At 40.3% G+C, this 18492-nt stretch overlaps 1 pseudogene; it reads left to right on the forward strand.

Annotated features, from left to right (window-relative positions):
* Positions 1 to 1021: 1021 nt before the first annotated feature.
* Positions 1022 to 18381, forward strand: LOC103277224 (annotated as a pseudogene).
* The last annotated feature ends 111 nt before the right edge of the window (positions 18382 to 18492 follow it).

Raw genomic sequence — 18492 nt, forward strand, 5'->3', positions numbered from 1 at the left:
AAACCTTTAACCAGTTCTCAAAATGTAGTCAACATCAAAAAAAGTAGAGAAAGTATACACAATATATGTGGGAAAGTCTTTAAGAAATAATCCTATCTAAATACATTTGAAGGAATCCATAGGAGAGAGAGAACCTTCAGAAATAAATAATGTGGCAAAACCCTTAGCTATTACTCATGTTCGTGATGGGCTCTGTGGCTCACCCTATAATCCCAGTGCTTTGGGAGGCTGAGGTGAGTGGTTTTCCTGAGCCCGCGGGTTTGAGACCTGCCTGGGGAAATTGGTGAGACCTCATCTCTACAATAAATCAAAAAATTAGCCGGATATCATAGCACATGCCTGTACTTCTAGCTACTTGGAAGGCTGAGGTAGAAGGATCGCCAGAGCCCAGCATATCAAGGCTGCGGTGACCAAGAGTAGCCACTGCTCACCAGCCTGGGTTATGGAGTGAGACTCCAAATAAAAATAAATAAATAAATGTGCACAATGTGGCAAAGTCTTTCATTCTCGTTCACATCTTACTCAACATACTGGAGAGAAACCCTATAAATGTGAAGAATGTGGCAAAACCTTTCACACCTGATCACACCTTATTCAACATATGATGATCCATACTGGAGAGAAACCCTACAAATGTGCAGAATGTGGCAAAACCTTCAAATCTCGTTCACATGTTACTCGACATACAGTGATCCATACTGGAGAGAAACCCTACAAATGTGAAGAATGTGGCAAAGCCTTTCACTTTTGTTCACACCTTACTCAACATACAAAGATCCATACTGGAGAGAAACCCTACAGATGTGAAGAATGTGGCAAATCCTTTCACTCTCATTCATATCTTACTCAACATACAATAATCCATACTGGAAAGAAACCCTACAAATGTGAAGAATGTGGCAAAGCCTTTCACTTTCGTTCACTCCTTACTCAACATGGGATGATCCATACTGGAGAGAAACCCTACAAATGTGAAGAATGTGGTAAAGCGTTTCACATTTGTTCACGCCTTACTCAACATATGAAGATCCATACTGGAGAGAAACCCTACAAATGTGAAGAATGTGGCAAAGCCTTTCACTTTCCTTCACACCTTACTCAACATACAAAGATCCATACTGGAGGGAAACCCTACAGATGTGAAGAATGTGGCAAATCCTTTCACTCTCATTCATATCTTACTCAACATACAATAGTCCATACTGGAAAGAAACCCTACAAATGTGAAGAATGTGGCAAAGCCTTTCACATTCATTCAATCCTTACTCAACATAAGATGATCCATACTGGAGAGAAATCCTACAAATGTGAAGAATGTGGTAAAGCCTTTCACATTCGTTCACGCCTTACTCAACATATGAAGATCCATACTGGAGTGAAACCCTATAAATGTGAAGAATGTGGCAAAGCCTTTCACTTTTGTTCACACCTTACTCGGCATACGATGATCCATACTGGAGAGAAACCCTAGAAATGTGCAGAATGTGGCAAAGACTTTACTCAGAACTTGAGTCTTATTGTACAACAGCATATTCATAATAGAGAGAAACCTGACAAAAGTGAGAAATGTGGCAAGGTCTTTCACTGTGGACTTTCTCAACATACGATCATGCATGCTGAGGAGAAATCATAAAAATGTGAAGATATGGCGAGGCCTTTTACTCTCATGTAGATTTTGCTAAACATAAGACCATGTATACTGGGGAGAAATTCTACAAATGTGAAGAATGTGGGAAAGCCTTTTGCTACCATTCATAGCATACTGGACATATCAAGGTGCATACTGGGGAGAAACCATAAATGTGATGAATGTGAAAATGCCTTTTGCTCTCACAATGGATTTTCTGGACATAAGATGATCCCTACTGGAGAGAAACCCTACAAATGTGAAATATATTCAAAAACTTTTCACTCTTATTCACTACTTGCTCAGCAAAGATCCATACTGTTGAGGAACCGTACAAATGTGAAAAGTGTAGCACAGCTTTTTGTACACACGGAGGATTTTCTGAACATAAGACCATCGATACTGGAAAGAAACCATACAAATGTGAAGTGTGGTAGAGGCTTTCACTCTATTAAGGATTTGCTGGACATAAGACCATCCATCCTGGGGAGAAATCCTACAAGTGTAAAGAATATGACAAAACCTTTCACTCTCACAATGAATTTGCTGGACACATGACCATCCACGCTGCAGAGAAATCCTACAAATGTGAAATATGCAGAAAAGCTTTTCACTCTCATTCACTACTTGCTTGACATGTCAAGATCCATACTATTGCAAACCTTAAAAATGTGAAAAGTGTGATGAAACTTTTCACAATCATAAAGAATTTGCTGCACACAAGACCCTCCATAGTGGAGAAAAATCCTACAAATATGATGAATGTGGCCAAGGCTTTTTTTCTGAAATGATTTGCTATACATATGAGGTGCCATACTGGAGAGAAACTACAAACCTGAAGAATGTGGCAAAGTCTTTGCTCTCATAAAGTATTTACTGAACATTACTCCATTGATACTGGAGAAAAACCCTACAGATGTGAAGAATGTGACATAGCCATTCACTCTCACAACGTTTTGGCTGTACACATAATCATCCCTGCTGGAGAGAAACTCTACAATTGTGAAAAACATGGTAAGCCCTTTGCTGTCATATACAAGTATCTTGACATATGAGAATCCATACTGAGATGAAACTATATAAATGAGAGTTATGAGATAAAGCCTTTAGCTCTTGTTCTATATTTGGTTGACATGAGCATCTATATTTAGGGATTCCATATAGATGAGGAGAATGGGGTAAACTTTTTCACTGTTATTCCAAGTTTTCTCAACATCAGACAATTTATACTCTAAATTTTCAGTATCTCTAATGACTGGAAAATCATATATCTAGTCATAAAAAATATAGACATGGTGTGAGATTTACATATGTAAGGAGTACTGTTATCTTTACTCAAACCACAGATCTTTTGAATGTAGAAATGTAAAACATGTCTAAAGACATTAACCAGCAAACACTTTATATTACATTAGATTGTAGAGAATCTACAAATTTAAGGAGTGTGGACTGGCCTTTGTTCAAAATATATGCCATTGGAAATACTAGGGTATTTGGACTGAAACTTTACAGATGCAATTTATATGGAAGCTTATTTACTGAAAGGTCAAGTTGAAGTAAATATCAAATATCGAGTGACATTAGAAAATGTTTTTTTTTTTTTTAGGAAAGCATAAGTATATTCTCTGTATAATTTTGTTTTTCATTGACAGAATAGGAGGATATTTCAAAAAGCAAACAATATTGATGTAACTCAACTCACATGATGCTATGCCTTCATTAAGAGTGTTGATGTAAAGGCATGGGGTCAGTTGTTGGTACTTTAGAGCTGTGAAATGTCCTTGCATAGTAGGTCATCAGCACTCATCTCATGTTTTTCATGGAGGATGAAGAACACTGATATGTAATCTCCTTTAAAAGATCAAGGTGAAGAGGTTTTTTGTTGCTCACAGTAAACATTATTGTAAGTTCGGAATGAAGTGAGAGCTCAGGATAACATTTTTCTTTGGATATAGATGACAAAGAATCATTGAGAGTTTTAGAAATCATTTGTCTTACTACTTACATGCAAATGAGAAAATGAGGCCAGAACACTAATATCTTGATGCATCTTCATACTGTCAATACTTACAAGCCATATGTGTAATTTGATATAATATAAAGAGATATTTTCATAGACATCAGAGCAAAGATATTTACTCTTAAAGTGTAACTATTATAAGTTTATGTTTAGTAAATAATATGATTCACCTTTTAAAACTGAAGAAAGCTGTTTGCACATGGATCACACTATCAGAAGAACAGAAATGCTTGAATATTTGCACACTGGTTTTCAATACAGCGAAATTTGAAGGTTTATTTAGGTTATGTAAATTTGTCTGCTTTAATGAGTAGAATTATTTATAAAGTATTAACATTTGTTGTCCACACAATAAATTGTTATGTTGCCATGAGTGTTAATCTATTCTATCTTACCAAGAATGTAGGTATATGATGACTATATACTATTGAGTAACATATGGAAGGATGTTTCTAGTGATCTTTTTTCCATAGGTCACATTTTCTTATGTGTCATTTTGATTATTGTAATAAAGATTACACAGTAGACCTAACTTTCTCTGTCCTGACTGTTGTAAATACTTTTATATTAGGTTGAATTTCGATTCTGATGCCCGGGCTGGAATACAGTGGAAAATCCATGGTCACTGCAGCCTCAATGTGATGGTATCAGGCCATTTTTCTCCTTCAGCCTCCTGAGTAGCTGGTGTCACAAAGGTTTGCCATCATGCCCAGCCAACTATTAGATTCATTGTTAAGACAAGTCTCACCAAGTTGCTGAGGCTGGCTTGAAAGTCCTAGACTGAGGCAGTCTTCTGTACTTTGCCTCCCAAAATGCTGGAATTATAGGCTTGAGTCACCATGCCCTGTCTCTTGTTTTCTTTCTAGTCATCTGGCACTGTGTTGGAAGCACTTGTCTCCTCAAGTCATCTGCCTCTAACTCCTGTGGTATGGGTTCTGGGCTCTGGAATATCTTCAACATTTATATCTTGATACCCTTCCCTTTCCACCATTTTGCCATAAATATGATTCTTTGTAATTTCCTTGATTCACTCTGGAGAGACCAAATGCTCTTATGGAAACATTAACATCACATGGTGTGTGAAACAGAATCTCCCAACACTTGTATTAATCTCCTGACAGAGGGAAGTGGTCCCAAAATTATTGACTGATACTTTGTGTCATAGCTAATTTTATGCCATTGAGTTAATACTGCATCTTTACATTTATTTACACATTTCCCAACTGCTGATGGCGCCATGTATACCCTGTAAGTGCGTAAATTATAAGTTTACTTTTGTATGATAGATTTGCATATCTTTATGATAGTAAATGTCTAAATAGACAAGAATATACTTCTATCTGATGTCTTCATGACATTTTTAATGTGTATTTCTAAACTGTGGTTCTGAGCATTTCTTTTAAATGATCACAAATCGTCAAAAAAGAAATTCCAGTGTATTTGTTGAGAAAACATGGACCTTTGCACGTCAAACCCATGTTCTTCATTCGCTAACAGTACAGTGAGAAAAATAGATGTGGAGATGACAAGACAGTATAATCTTGACTAGCCCTATTTGGAAAAGTCAACCAACATAATTGTGAATATAATAAATCAATATAAAATGTAAGATAAATATAAAATTAGATTGAACTGATAACAGTACTATTGCATGGAAATATTGAGCACAATTTATATACTCAAAGTGTCAAAGTCCAAGTGATTAAAATTATGGTTACAGTTCTACATAAATGGTCACTTGAATGTAAAATATGAAACATTTCCCAAACATTTATGTAGCGGTTTGAGTAAAATATATGAAAAAATAAAAATAAAAGGTGATATCGAAAGATTTGTTGATATTTGAGTCTGTAAAATAACCAGATATAAATTTCTAAATTTGGAATTAATGTGTGTCAAAAATAGAAAAATAAAACAGTATTAAAAGCAATATTAGAAAACCTGCATGATATCACAAAAGAAAACACCTAGAAGCAGTGAGGGGCAAGACATGGGGACTCAGGACTGTATTCCCAATAGTTGGTGTGGCTGAAGTGAGAGAACCTCTTGAACCCAGAGGTTTGATAGTAGCACAGGTAACTCATATCTAAAAAAAATAACAAAAAAATTGTTGAGTGTGGTAGTGCATGTTGTCCCAAGGTACTCGGGTATCTTAGGGAAAGACTTGCCTGAACACATAGGTTGAACCATGATCATGCCACTGAACTCTAGCTTGGATGGCAGAGAGATGCCACTCAAAAATGTGTGTAGAAATTCTAAATAGAAGTACATAAATGAATATAAATTAAAATTACAAGCCTCACTCGGTGGCTCAGCCTGTAATCCCGCGCCTTTGGGAGGCTAAGGTGAGTTGATTGCCTGAGCCAGCGGGTTCAAGACTCGCCTGGGCAACTTGGTGCGACCTCATCTCTAGAATAAATCAAAAATTAGCTGGGCGTGGTAGCGCATGCCTGTAATTCCAGCTACTTGGAAGGATCACGGGAGCCCAGCAGGTTGAGGCTGCGGTGGCCGGGAGCGGCCACTGCACTCCAGTCTGGGTGACAGAGTGAGACTCCAACTCAAAAAAAAAAAATTACAAAATAAAACTACGCTAAAGGCACTAAGGGTATTTCCAAAACTTGTGTTTTCTTGAAAGCAGCGAAACTAGTATTAACAGTGCTGATATAAAGTATTATTAAAGGTAGAATCAGATATGTTTAAAGAATAGTAAAAAATATTTTCCAGATAAAATACCTGAGAGATTTGATTACCAATAGCAACTTCTAAGAAGCATACTTTAAGAAGACAAAGTCATACTTCTGTATGAAGATATAATGGAAGTGAAAGAGTAAGGGACATAATGAGGGAGAACCAACTTATGGTGGACACTGAGTTACAGACACCGTGTTAATGGCAACGTCAGATTTTAAAATAGAATAAAAGTGTAGTTTCACCCCTTTTATTTAAATATAACAGTATTCTGTGCTTCGTAAATGACAAGTGGAAGCATCATCTAGTTTTTAGAACATTATCCATCACTGACGTAATATGTGATTGGTCTTCCATTGTATATAATATTGGCTACTCTTTTATTGAACTCATTTGCAATTAAGGTCTTATTGTGCATGGGACACTGAATCCAAGATTCTGAACAGTCTGAAGAGCTGGGTCATTTCTTCCGAACATGGTTGAGGAAGACCTGCGGGAAGCAAACACACTCGAAGAGAAAGTCTCTCCACATGTGTAAGCTTCAGTCTCCAGTGAGAAACAGCAAGGTCACTACTACTTCTCTTCCACCACTGTGACTTGATTGTATAGTGCATTTACATATATGTCCTATGCTCCTTTTGAACTTTGTATTCCCTTGATTTTTCAGTCTTTTTCAAAAGTCACTATCACACCGCTTTACCTTTCTAGTCCTTATTATGTATAATATCATCCTATTTTTTCAGATTTTTATGGGTTTCCAATTTAAATGTTCTTATGTGCAGAAAAGGTTTTTTTTTCTCCAGAACAAAAATAGCTGGTGTCTATGTCATTATCAGGCTCAATTGGTAAACTTATTAGAGGATATCAGTTTAGTGATACCATTTAAACTTTCTTCCCAAAATGTATTTTTATTACTTTTTATTTCTACTGTTTTCCGTGTGTTTCAGAAATATTATACACCACTTCCTTATCCGTTGATTTATAAATGTGCAATTCTCTTTTAAGAGTGTCGCAATATCATATCTGTTAACATGATCATATCCTTTTCTCATCGATTCTGTTAATGTGACTAATTGTATTGATGGATTCCCAAATGCTGAGTCTCCTATTCTTTCGTGACATAAAGGGAGATCATGATATAATGTTGCAACGTGCTGACACAATGTTTCTAATAATTTTTACATTTCTACTCAAATGTGATTTTTCTACGAAGAACGGTCATAAAATACTTAGTATGGAATAGAAATTGTGTGTTGACATTGTCCTCATCCTGGGAAACCAGGTTTTCTATTCTCTTCTAATTCTTTTTCTTTTCAATATTATTTTTATTTTAAAATGTAGGGAACAATTTAGGGTGCATGTATAGTTTGGGTACCTTTGTTGATATTATGTCCTCCCACTCACATGGTTGTATCCCAATACTGTCAGTTACTTATAGTATTCTAAATAATGTTCACGGTCAGCTTATGAGTGAGTACACATAGTACCTGAGTACTTTGTTATGTGATACATCACTGAGAATTTATTCTTTTTTTAACATCCTTTTCACCCAAGTGGGAGTATAGCAGCACTCTCATGGTCACCGCAGCCTCATTCTGCTAGGCTCAGTTGGTCCTTCTACCTGAGCCTAGCAGGTAGCTAGAACTACCGGAGCACAGCACCAAGCCTGACTAATTTTATTTTTTAATTTATTGTAGAAAGAAGTTCTTGTCAACTTGCCCAGGGTGGTTTCAACCCCTGGCCTCAGGCAGACTTCTCATTTCCACCTGCCAAAGTGTTGGTATTACAAGTGAGAGTCACCATCTCTGGCTCAATCACTTATATTATACACTCGAAATCCATCCAAGTTCCTGAGAAGTGAATAGTCTTGGTTTCTTGGTTTTCTTTTTCATTATTATTCAGAGTCTCACTCTGTCACCCAGACTGGGGCTTAGTGCCACTCTCATGGTCACCGCAGCCCTGACCTGCTGGTCTCTGGTGATTCTTCCACATCAGACTTTCAAGTAGCTAGAACTACAGGCACATGCAACTATACCAGTCTAATTTTGGTTTTATTATAGAGTTGAGATGAGTTCTTACCAAGTTACCCAGGTTGATCTCGAATTTGTGGGCTTCCAAAGAGCTGGGATTATAGGCATGAGCCACTGCATCCAGCTTAGTGGGTCATTTTTACCAACCCTAGTAAATATTCCTTCATAAGTTTTTTTTTTATCAGTACATGCACTGTATTGACTGCATTTATAGAAAATGATGTGAGAGACTGGGCTCAGTGTCTCAGCCTGTATGCCAGCACATTGGGAGGCCAAGGTGAGTGGATTGCCTGAGCTCGTGGGTTTGAGAACAACCCAGGCAATTTGGTGAGACCTCAAATAATTAGCCACATGTGTTAGCACACCTCTAGTTCAAGCTACTTGGATGGCTGAGTTGGAAGGATAACCTGAGCCCATCAGGTCAAGGCTGTGGTGACCATGAGAGTGCCACTGCACTCCAATCTGGGTAACAGAGTGAGACTCTGACTCAAAGTATCAGTACTCCACAAGAAATTGTATAAAAAAAGAAAATGGAAGGGTCTCATTTTTACTTGACTGATAAACTGAGACAAACCCAAGCTCTGTCACTTGGCAGATGTTTGACAAAATATTTCTTTTGGGCCAGACGCATTGGCATCACTGGTGAGCTTGTTAGCAATGCACAAAGTCAGAGCATGAAAATTTTCTCATGCTTGTCATTCCAGCTCTTTAGGGAGTTGAGGCAGAAGGATACATTGAGCACAGGAGTTTGAGACCAGCCTAGGAAATACAGCCAGCCATCATCACTATCACATATCAAAAAAAGTAGCCTGGTGTGCTTGTGCATTTGAGTATCCCCAGTCACTCAGGAGGCTGAGCAGAGTGTATCTATTCAGCCAAGGAGGTGGAGGCTGTAGTAAGCTGTGATTAAGAAACTGCATGCCAGAAAAGATGACAGAGACCCAATAGTTAAAAAAGAAAATAAAAGTATCTTACGTTTTACCCCAGATCTCCTGAATCAGATTTTGCTTTTTTACACTTCATTTCCATGTTGTACACATTAAAATGTGTAGGGTTTCTTTTAACTCTTATTTTCTTTTATGAGCAATAAATACTGCTTATTCTGTGTGATGGAAATACAGTCCTCCAAAAGGTACATGCCTGTATTTGTGCCTAAATTTTATATTGTATCATTCAAGAAAGTATATTATCTGCACTAGCTCAGTGAATCCTATTTCATTCCATTTATTCAGATTCAAAGAATACATTATAGAATATTTCTGTGTTAAAAATTATCCAGTATTTCCATTATCATAAAAGTTAGAACTTTTTCACTCTCATTTCTCTTGCGGTTAACAATTCTGCACATGGCCACTTGGTAAGTATGCCTTGTTGTTTTCAGTGTATGTTGACATTTAGGGATGTGGCCATGGAATTCTCTCCAGAAAAGTAAAAATGCCAGATTATATCCAGTGAGGAGATATTAGAAAACTATAAAAATGTGGTTTCCTTGGCTGAGGAAAACCTCCACACACAATATTTATTGCACACTAACAATTTCATATATTTTTCTTGTAGAAAAATTGCATTCTAATGTAAATGTAAGGATAATTAGAAACATTGTCAGCACATTAGGACATCACATTATCCTCAAGTGCCCTTTGTGCCAGAAATAAAATGAGATTCCGCTTTTAGGAATCCATCAATATTGTTAGTTACATTAATAGAATCAATAGGGGTCTGGGCATGGTGGCTCAAACCTGTAATGTCAGCAATTTGAGAAACCAAAGTGAGAGGATTGCCTGACCTCGGGGACTGGAGACCAGCCTAGGCAACTTTGTGAGACTTCTTTATACAAGAAATCAAAAAATAAACAAGGTATGGTAGTGAGCGCATGTATTTCCAGCTACTTGGAAGACTGAGGCAAAAAGATCACCTTAGCTAGCAGATTAAGGCTGCGGTGGCCGTGAGCATACCACAGCACTACAGCCTGGGCAATAGAGTAAGAATCCAACTTAAAAAAACAAATTCAAAAAGTGTATTTTCATATTGAAGTTAAAGACATATTATGGCACTTCTGAACAAAATTATATTTTTCAAAATTCAATTAATAAGAAATTAGTGTGAAATATTTTCACAATACTTGCAATATAGAACAAATACAAGATAAATACACTATATTCTTTGGCAGGAAGATTCAACAGTATCTTTAAGTCAACAATCCTCTAATCAGTTGATAAATTGAATATCACATTAATATAAACAATCTGTTTTTGTCCTATAGACATTTTCTTGCATGGAAGAATAATTGAAAAATCCATTAAAAGTGAAAAAGAAACAAGTGACATGGTATATCAAAAAGACCAGGAAACTAAGCTAGTGTGATATTTACTTTAAAACACACTGAGGTTCGGGCTCAGTGACTCACTCTGTAATCCTAGAACTTTGGGATGCCGAGACGAGTTGATTGCCTGAGCCCACGGCAACTTGGCAAGACCTCATTGCTACAACAAATCAAAAATCAGCCAAGCGTGGTAACGCATGTGTATAGTTCCAGCTATTTGTAATGTTGAGGCAGAAAGATCACTGGAGCCCAGCAGGTTGAGGGTGCGGTGGCTTGTAGCATACCACGGCACTCCAGTCTGGGCAACAGAGTGAGGCTCCAACTCAAAACAAACAAACAAAAAACACAGAAATTATGGCAATACAAGTTTAAAAGAAAAACAGGACATATGGAAAAAAAAAAAACACTGCCAAGGAAGCCAAGATGGGCCTTGTGTCTCACTGGAGACTGAAGCTCACACATGAGTCCAGAGGGGACTTTGTCTTCCAGTGTGTTGGTTCCTCAAGTCACCCATCTCACACATTTCAGGGAGAGATGACCGATCCCTTCTGAGGTTTCAGAGTCTTACAGTTAATGTCTATGTACTGAGGCCTTTAACACAAATCAACTCTGATAAAAGAGTAACCAATGAAATTAGCAACTGGAAGCTAATCACATTTTAATTAGTTAGTGATGGATAGTGTTCTAAAACCCAAATTATTCTGGCACTAATAAAATTATTTAGGAGGCACCAAATTTGCTAATGTATTTACATAAAATGTGTGAAATACACTTTGATTATATGTCAACATTTTTAAAACTGATGTGGGCCGGATTTCGTGGCTCAGCCTATAATCCCAGTGCTTTGGAAGGCTGAGGTGAGTGAATTGCCTGAGACTGTCGATTCGAGACCCACCTGGGCAACTTGGCGAGACCTCATCTCTACAATAAATCAAAAAATTAGCCGGGCATGGTAGCATGTGCCTGTAGTTCCAGGTACATGGAAGGCTGAGGAAATCAGAGAAAGCAAGTGTGTATATGGCAAAGAGGTGGAGAGAAAAGGGTCTCAAGATATAGATCTTGAGGACATTCATCAGTTAACAATCACCACACCAGAGGAGTCAGCAGCAGAGGACTTGATGGAGGGGAGTATTTCCAACAGTGTCAGGTGACTAGAAAGAAGACAGAGAAGAGGTTGAGTGTGGTGACTGATGCCTGTAATCCCACAAATTTGGGAGGCTGTGGTGAGAGTATTGTCTGAGTCCAGGTGTACAAGAACAGCCTCTATGATAAATCAAAATATTAGTTAGGCATGGTGCTATGGGGGCCAGCCCCCCAAAAGCGATTTAGAGGGTCCCTGGAAGGTGGGGCAGTGTCGGCAAATACCCTGGAGAAATAAGGAGAAAGAAAGACACTGGACTTTGTCTAGTGCTGAAGCCGATTCTGTAGTAGGGATAGATATAAAGGGAAAGAAAGAAAGTGGACAACTGTTCAGTGAAATGAGCAGAAGCCGTTTATTGGGACCAACTGTGAGTCTTTTATCCCAAATTATCACATGTTAAATCACAAGACTTTCACGTGAACACAAGGACAGGTGCATGAGGCACATCCCCCCCACCCACCAGGTGTTTCCTTAAGCATGAGGAAGGACAATTCCAAGGATAAGACTTTCAGGTGAACACAAAGCCAGATGGGTGAGGGGCGTCTCCCACCCACCAGGTGTTTTCCCAAGCATGAAGAAGGTCAATCCCAAAATTATCTCACTGTTCCGTATGCTTGGTTTATGTTCCTCAAAAGCAACACAACAATTCTAACATCATAATATTCTAATAATCATTAACTTCTAAAACTTATGCATACCCATACCAAATGACTGACTAAAATTCTAATATCTTTCTATTCTGTGCTAATTTTACCTGTACTATAAAAAACTCTTAATTATAGCTCAAACCAGTTCATAAAGAATGTGGCCCAGTCCAAAGATCACATTCGGCCATTTCTTGGAACAATTGATCATGATCTCTTAAAATGGCTATTCTAAAATCCTATGTATCTATCTTAATTTCTATAAAAGTTTCTTTCTTTTTTTTTTTTGGAGTAGGAGTCTCACTCGGTCGCCCAGACTGGAGTGCAGTGGCCGCTCCCAGCCACTGCAGTCTTGACCTGCTGGGTTCCGGCGATCCTTCCACCTCAACCTTCCGAGTAGCCAGAATTACAGGCGCGCACTACCACACCCGGGTGATTTTTTGATTTATTGTAGAGATGAGGTCTCGCTGCCCAGGTGGGTCGTGAACCCGCGGGCTCAGGCAATCTACTCACCTCAACCTCCCAAAGGCACGAGATTACAGGCTGAGCCACTGAGCCCGCCTTCTATAAAAGTTTCTAATTTCTAATCCTGATATATAAGGCTGATCATCAGCAATAAAACTTCTAAAATAAAACCCAAATACAAACTTTAATTGTACTAAAGCCAAAACCGCAATTAGTAGAAAGTGGGAAAAATGAAATTTCTGAGGTTAGCTTTATTCTATAGAACCTCAAAATATCATGTTTGATCATGCTTGAACTAACATAACTCCCTGATGTAGAGTAACCTATAATACTTTCTATGAATAAAATAAATTCAGCTTCTATTACATGTAAAAAAACTTACACTAATTGTAACTAAAGAACCGGTTTAAAAAAATGCAGCCCAGCCCAAAGTGGATGCTGGGCCCTTAAGAATGTGGCCCAGTCCAAAGTTCATGCTGGGTCATTTCTGGTAACCCTAGATAATCATCTATACCATCTAAAGCTGGAAACAGCTCTCTAAATGTATATATACTAATTCTAAAAATATACTTCTAAATCTTATAAAGAAGCTTGTATCATGTATAAGGCTCCCAAATGTGATCTGAGTTTGAACTTAAGTTTAAAGCTGAAACCGCAGTGTGAGAGAAACGGGAACAATGGATCTCTAGAGTCAGCCATGCCTGTCATATTCTCAGAACTTCATGCTTAGATCATAAAAGTCCCTGCTAGTGGGTAATGCCAAACAACAAAGAAAGGAGGAGGGAATGGGCCTTCAGCTCCTGAACCAAACCTGGTGTTCTCAGGGATCGCAGCCCACCTGGATCCCTAACGCTCAGGCAGGCCTCCATGGCCAGCTCCCAACATAGTGCTACATGCCTGTGGTTCCAGGGACTCAGGAGGCTAAGGGGGAAGGATTGAGCAGAGCAGGAAAAGGCTGCACCAGCCATGAGCCTGTCACTGCACTCCAACCTGGGTGACAGCGAGACTGACAAAAAGAAAAAGACACCAAATCAGCAGTGCCAAAAAGCAATTCAGCATTACACAAGCTGGCAGAAGTGTTCTGATTACAGATTGCTTTTTAAATCTTTTATAACAGGTAACTTTCTACTATAGCTCACTAAAACTAAAGCATATAGCAGAAATAGAATGGGTGCCATATGGAAACCTTTTTTGAAAAATGAAAATGTAAAAGCGTCAGACAAATTAAAATGAGTTTCTGAAAGCTGCACAAGTGTCCAGTCTCTCCTTTCCCTCCATCTCTTCTGCCTCTGTCAACCAAGACAGCAAAGGCTCTCCTCTTCCACCTCATCCTCACCTTCTCATGGTGAAGATGGCAAGGAAGAAGAACTTTGTGGTGGCCCACTTTCATTTAATGAACAATAAAGATATACTTCCTTCTTCATGACTTTCTATTTGTTTTCTGTTTTGAATTCAATGGATTCCTGTGCAGGATTTTGGGTATATCGTGTGGTGGTGAGATTTAAGCTTCTGTTAAACCCACCATCCAAACAAGGAAGATGGTGCCTGAAAAGCAGTTTTTCAAGGCTTCGCTCCCTCCCCCTTCACCACTCCTTAGTGTTTGCTTTTCTCATCTTGACGTCTCTGTGTACCCAGTATTTAGCCCTCAATTATATGTGAGAACATGCAGTATTTGGTTTTCTCTTTCTGGGCTAATTTGTTTACATTATTGTAAAAATACAATTTGTAATACACATAACATACGAAGTATGTTAGTGGAGTGTTTATGTAGAATCTACATGCAGAATCAATGGTATTTCATGTCTCTGGGTATCTTCAGTTTCTTACGTACCCTCTAAGAAAAATATTTGCCAGGTTTCGTGGCTCATCCTATATACCCAGTAATTTGGGAGGCCAAGGTGTGTGGATTGCCTGAGCCTGCAGGTTTGGGACGTGCCCGGGCAACCTGGCAAGACTTCGCCTCTACAATAAATCAAAAATTAGCCAGGCGTGATAGTGCATGCCTATGGTTCTGGCTACTTGGAAGGCTGAGGTGGAAGGATCGCCAGAGTCCAGCAGGTTGAGGCTGGGTGGCCATGAATGTGTCACTGACCTCTAGTCTCGGTGACAGAGTGAGACTCCAACTCAAAAAAAAATTTATATAAAACATTTTAAAAAATTTTAAAAAACATTAAAAATATTTAATTATGAAACATTTATTACACACCCAAAAGTGTCTTGTTTCTGTTCCCTTTGATAGACAGAACAGTACAAAGTCAAAGGAATATTTGACTTTTCAAATATTACAAGTTATCACCTGAACAAATTGGCCCAGTAAAATCAATAAAATGAAGTATGTTAATTCTACAAAGTGACTTCAGTGGTATTCTTCAGTTGAGAATAAGCATGGAAAGTATTCGTTGCAATGCAACTAGGCCAGGCTCTGACTCATGTTGTAATCTCAGCATTTTAGGAGACCACGATGAGTGGATTGCCTGAGTTGGTGGGTTTGAGACCAGCTTGGGCAACTTGGCGAGACCTCTTCTCTACAATAAATCAAAAATTAGTTGGACGTGGTAGCGCGTGCCTGTAGTTCCAGCTACTTGGAAGGCTGAGGCGCAAGGATCGCCAGAGCCCAGCAGGTCGAGGCTGCAGTGGCCAGGACAGGTCACTGCACTCCAGTCTGGGCAACAGAGTAAGACTCCAACTCAAAAAAAAAAGAAAAAAAATAAGTAAATTAGTGTCTGGGTGCAGTGGCTCAAGCCTATAATCCCAGCACTTTGGGAGGTGGAGGTGAGAGGATTGCCTGAGGTAGGGGTTCAAGACCAGCCTGGGCAATTTGGCGAGACCACATCACTACAGTAAATCAAAAAACTATCTGGGCATGGTGACGTGTACATGTAGTTCCAGCTACTTGGGACATTGGGCAGAAGGATTGCCTGAGCCCAGCTAATTGAGTCTGGGGTGGCCATGAGCATGCCACTGAACCCCAGCCTGGGTGACAGAGTAAGACTCCAAGAAAAAAAAAAACATTTAAAAAGTAAATTAGAGTCTGGGCACGGTGGCTCAAGCCTATAATCCCTGCACTTTTTTTTTTTGAGTTGGGAGTCTCACTCTCGCCCAGACTGGAGTGCCATGTCATGCTCCCAGCCACTGCAGCCTTGACCTACTGGACTCCAGTGATCCTTCCACGGAGTTGAAACTACAGGTGTGCACTACCACGTCTGGCTAATTTTTAATTTATTGTGGAGACGAGGTCTCACCAAGTTGCCCAGGTGGGTCTCAAACCCGTGGGCTCAGGCAATCCACTGGCCTTAGCCTCCCAAAGTGCTGGGATGACAGGCTGAGACACTGAGCCCAGATAATTTCAGCACTTTGGGAGGCCAAGGGAGGCCGAGGTGAGAGGATTGCCTGAGGTCACGGGTTCAGCCTGGGCAACTTGGTGAGACCTCGTCTCTACAATAAATAAAAAAATTAGTTGGCATGCTGGTGTTCACCTGTAATTTCAGCTACTTGGAAGATTGAGGCAGAAGGATCACTTGAGCACAGCAAATTGAGGCTGCAGGGGTTGTGAGTGTGCCACTACACTCCAGACTGGGAAAATGTTAGATTCCAACTAAAAAAAATTACAAGTCAGGCTCGGTGGCTCAGCCTGTAATGTCGCACCTTGGGAGGCTGAGGAGAGAGGGTTGCTTGAGCCCAGGGGTTCAAGACCAGCCGGAGTACCTTGGTGAGATCTCGATTCTACAATAAATCAAAAAATTATCCAGGCATGGTGACATGCACCTGTAGTTCCAGCTACTTAGAAGACTGGGGCGGAAGGATCACCTGAGTCCAACAAATTGAGTCTGTGGTGGCCATGAGCGTGCCACTGAACCCCAGCCTGGGTGACACAGTAAGATTCCAACAACAAAAAAATATACGGTTCATTTAAAAAGTAAATTCATTTAAAAAGTAAATTAGAGCCTGGGTGTGGTGGCTCCAGTCTATAATCCCAGCAATTTGGGAGGCTGAGGCAAGAGGACTGCCTGAGGTCAGGGGTTCAAGACCAGCCTGGGCAACTTGGTGAGACTTCATCTCTGCAGTAAATCAAAAAATAAGCCAGGCATGCTGGTGTGTCCGTAGTTCAAGCTACTTGGCAGGCTGAGGGGGAAGGATCGGCCGAGCCCAGCAAATCGAGGCTGTGGTGATCGTGAGTGTGCCACTGCACCCCAGCTAGGGTGAAAGAGTGAGACTCCAAGTCAAAGAAAAATCAATAATAGTCAAGTGCCTTTTAACCCTTCCCTTTGATGGGGCCAGATTATTTCTTTTTTATTTTTATTTTTTTGAGTTGGAGTCTTACTCTGTCACCCAGACTGGAGTGCAGTGGCCAGACTCGGCCACCGCAGCCTCGACCTGCTGGGCTCTGGAGATCCTTCCACCTCAGCCTTCCGAGTAGCCAGAATTATAGGCACACGCTACCACATATGGCTGATTTTTTGACTTATTGTGGAGATGAGGTCTCACCAAGTTGCCCAGGTGGGTCTCGAACATGTGGGCTCAGGTGATCCACTCACCTCAGCCTCCCAAAGCACGGGATTACAGGCTGAACCACCGAGCCCGGTGAGGGGACAGGTTATTAAGGTTGGGTGGTTGTCCACCCCATCTCCTCACGGAGGGCAGGTCGACACAGGTCCTGACATCAGGTGACAGATGGTGGGCAGATGGGTGGGTTGGCCCCATGACAGCTGCCGTGTTGAGGAGGTCTGTGTTGATGAGGTCTGTGTCCCCAACAGCTGATTAGGTTGACCTGATTATTGTAGCCGGCAAGGTCACAAGTTGCCTGGGCTGGTCTTGAACCCCTAACCTCAAGCAATCCTCTTGTCACAGCCTCCCAAAGGGCTGGGATGACAGGCGTGAGTGAATGAAACAAGCTGGGAAGGAGTCGGAAAGTCATAATCCATAGCGACCTCTGAGACACCGGTTCTGTCTCTGCCCAGTGATGAGAGGGAAAAGTGAAATGCTAGAGCAATATGAAAGATTCATGCCATGTTAACATGGTTGCTCGTGGAATAGATGGGATCCATGATACGTCCTTTCAAAAACAAAGAGGGGTCTTTAGGATGTCTGGGGGTTTTTTTTTTTTTGAGTTGGAGTCTCACTCTGTTGCCCAGATTGGAGTGCAGTGTCCGCTCCCTGCCACCACAGCCTCAATCTGCTGGGCTCCGGCGATCCTTCCCCCTCAGCCTTCCAAGTAGCTGGAACTACAGAGGTGCGCTACAACGCCCAGATAATTTTTTGATTTATTGTAGAGATGAGGTCTCGTCAAGTTGCCCAGGTGGGTCTCAAACCCGCAGGCTCAGGTATTCCACTCACCTCTTTAGGATGTCAGTCGCACGTCTTCTCGGTTTTAAGGGCACTCTCCGACGAAGTCACGGGCCTTGCTCCAGCACCTTGTCTTGATATCTTGCATGTCCTGCGATGAACAGAACGGGGTGTGGACGTGGTTATACAAACTGCCCATGACCTTGACAACAAGCTCCCAATGACCTTGATGACATACCCAGGGAATTTACACCTGGACAGTCCAAATAAG

Source organism: Carlito syrichta, unplaced genomic scaffold (genome assembly GCF_000164805.1).
Source record: "Carlito syrichta isolate Samal-C Ts95f unplaced genomic scaffold, Tarsius_syrichta-2.0.1 Scaffold316580, whole genome shotgun sequence".
NCBI lineage: Eukaryota > Metazoa > Chordata > Mammalia > Primates > Tarsiidae > Carlito > Carlito syrichta.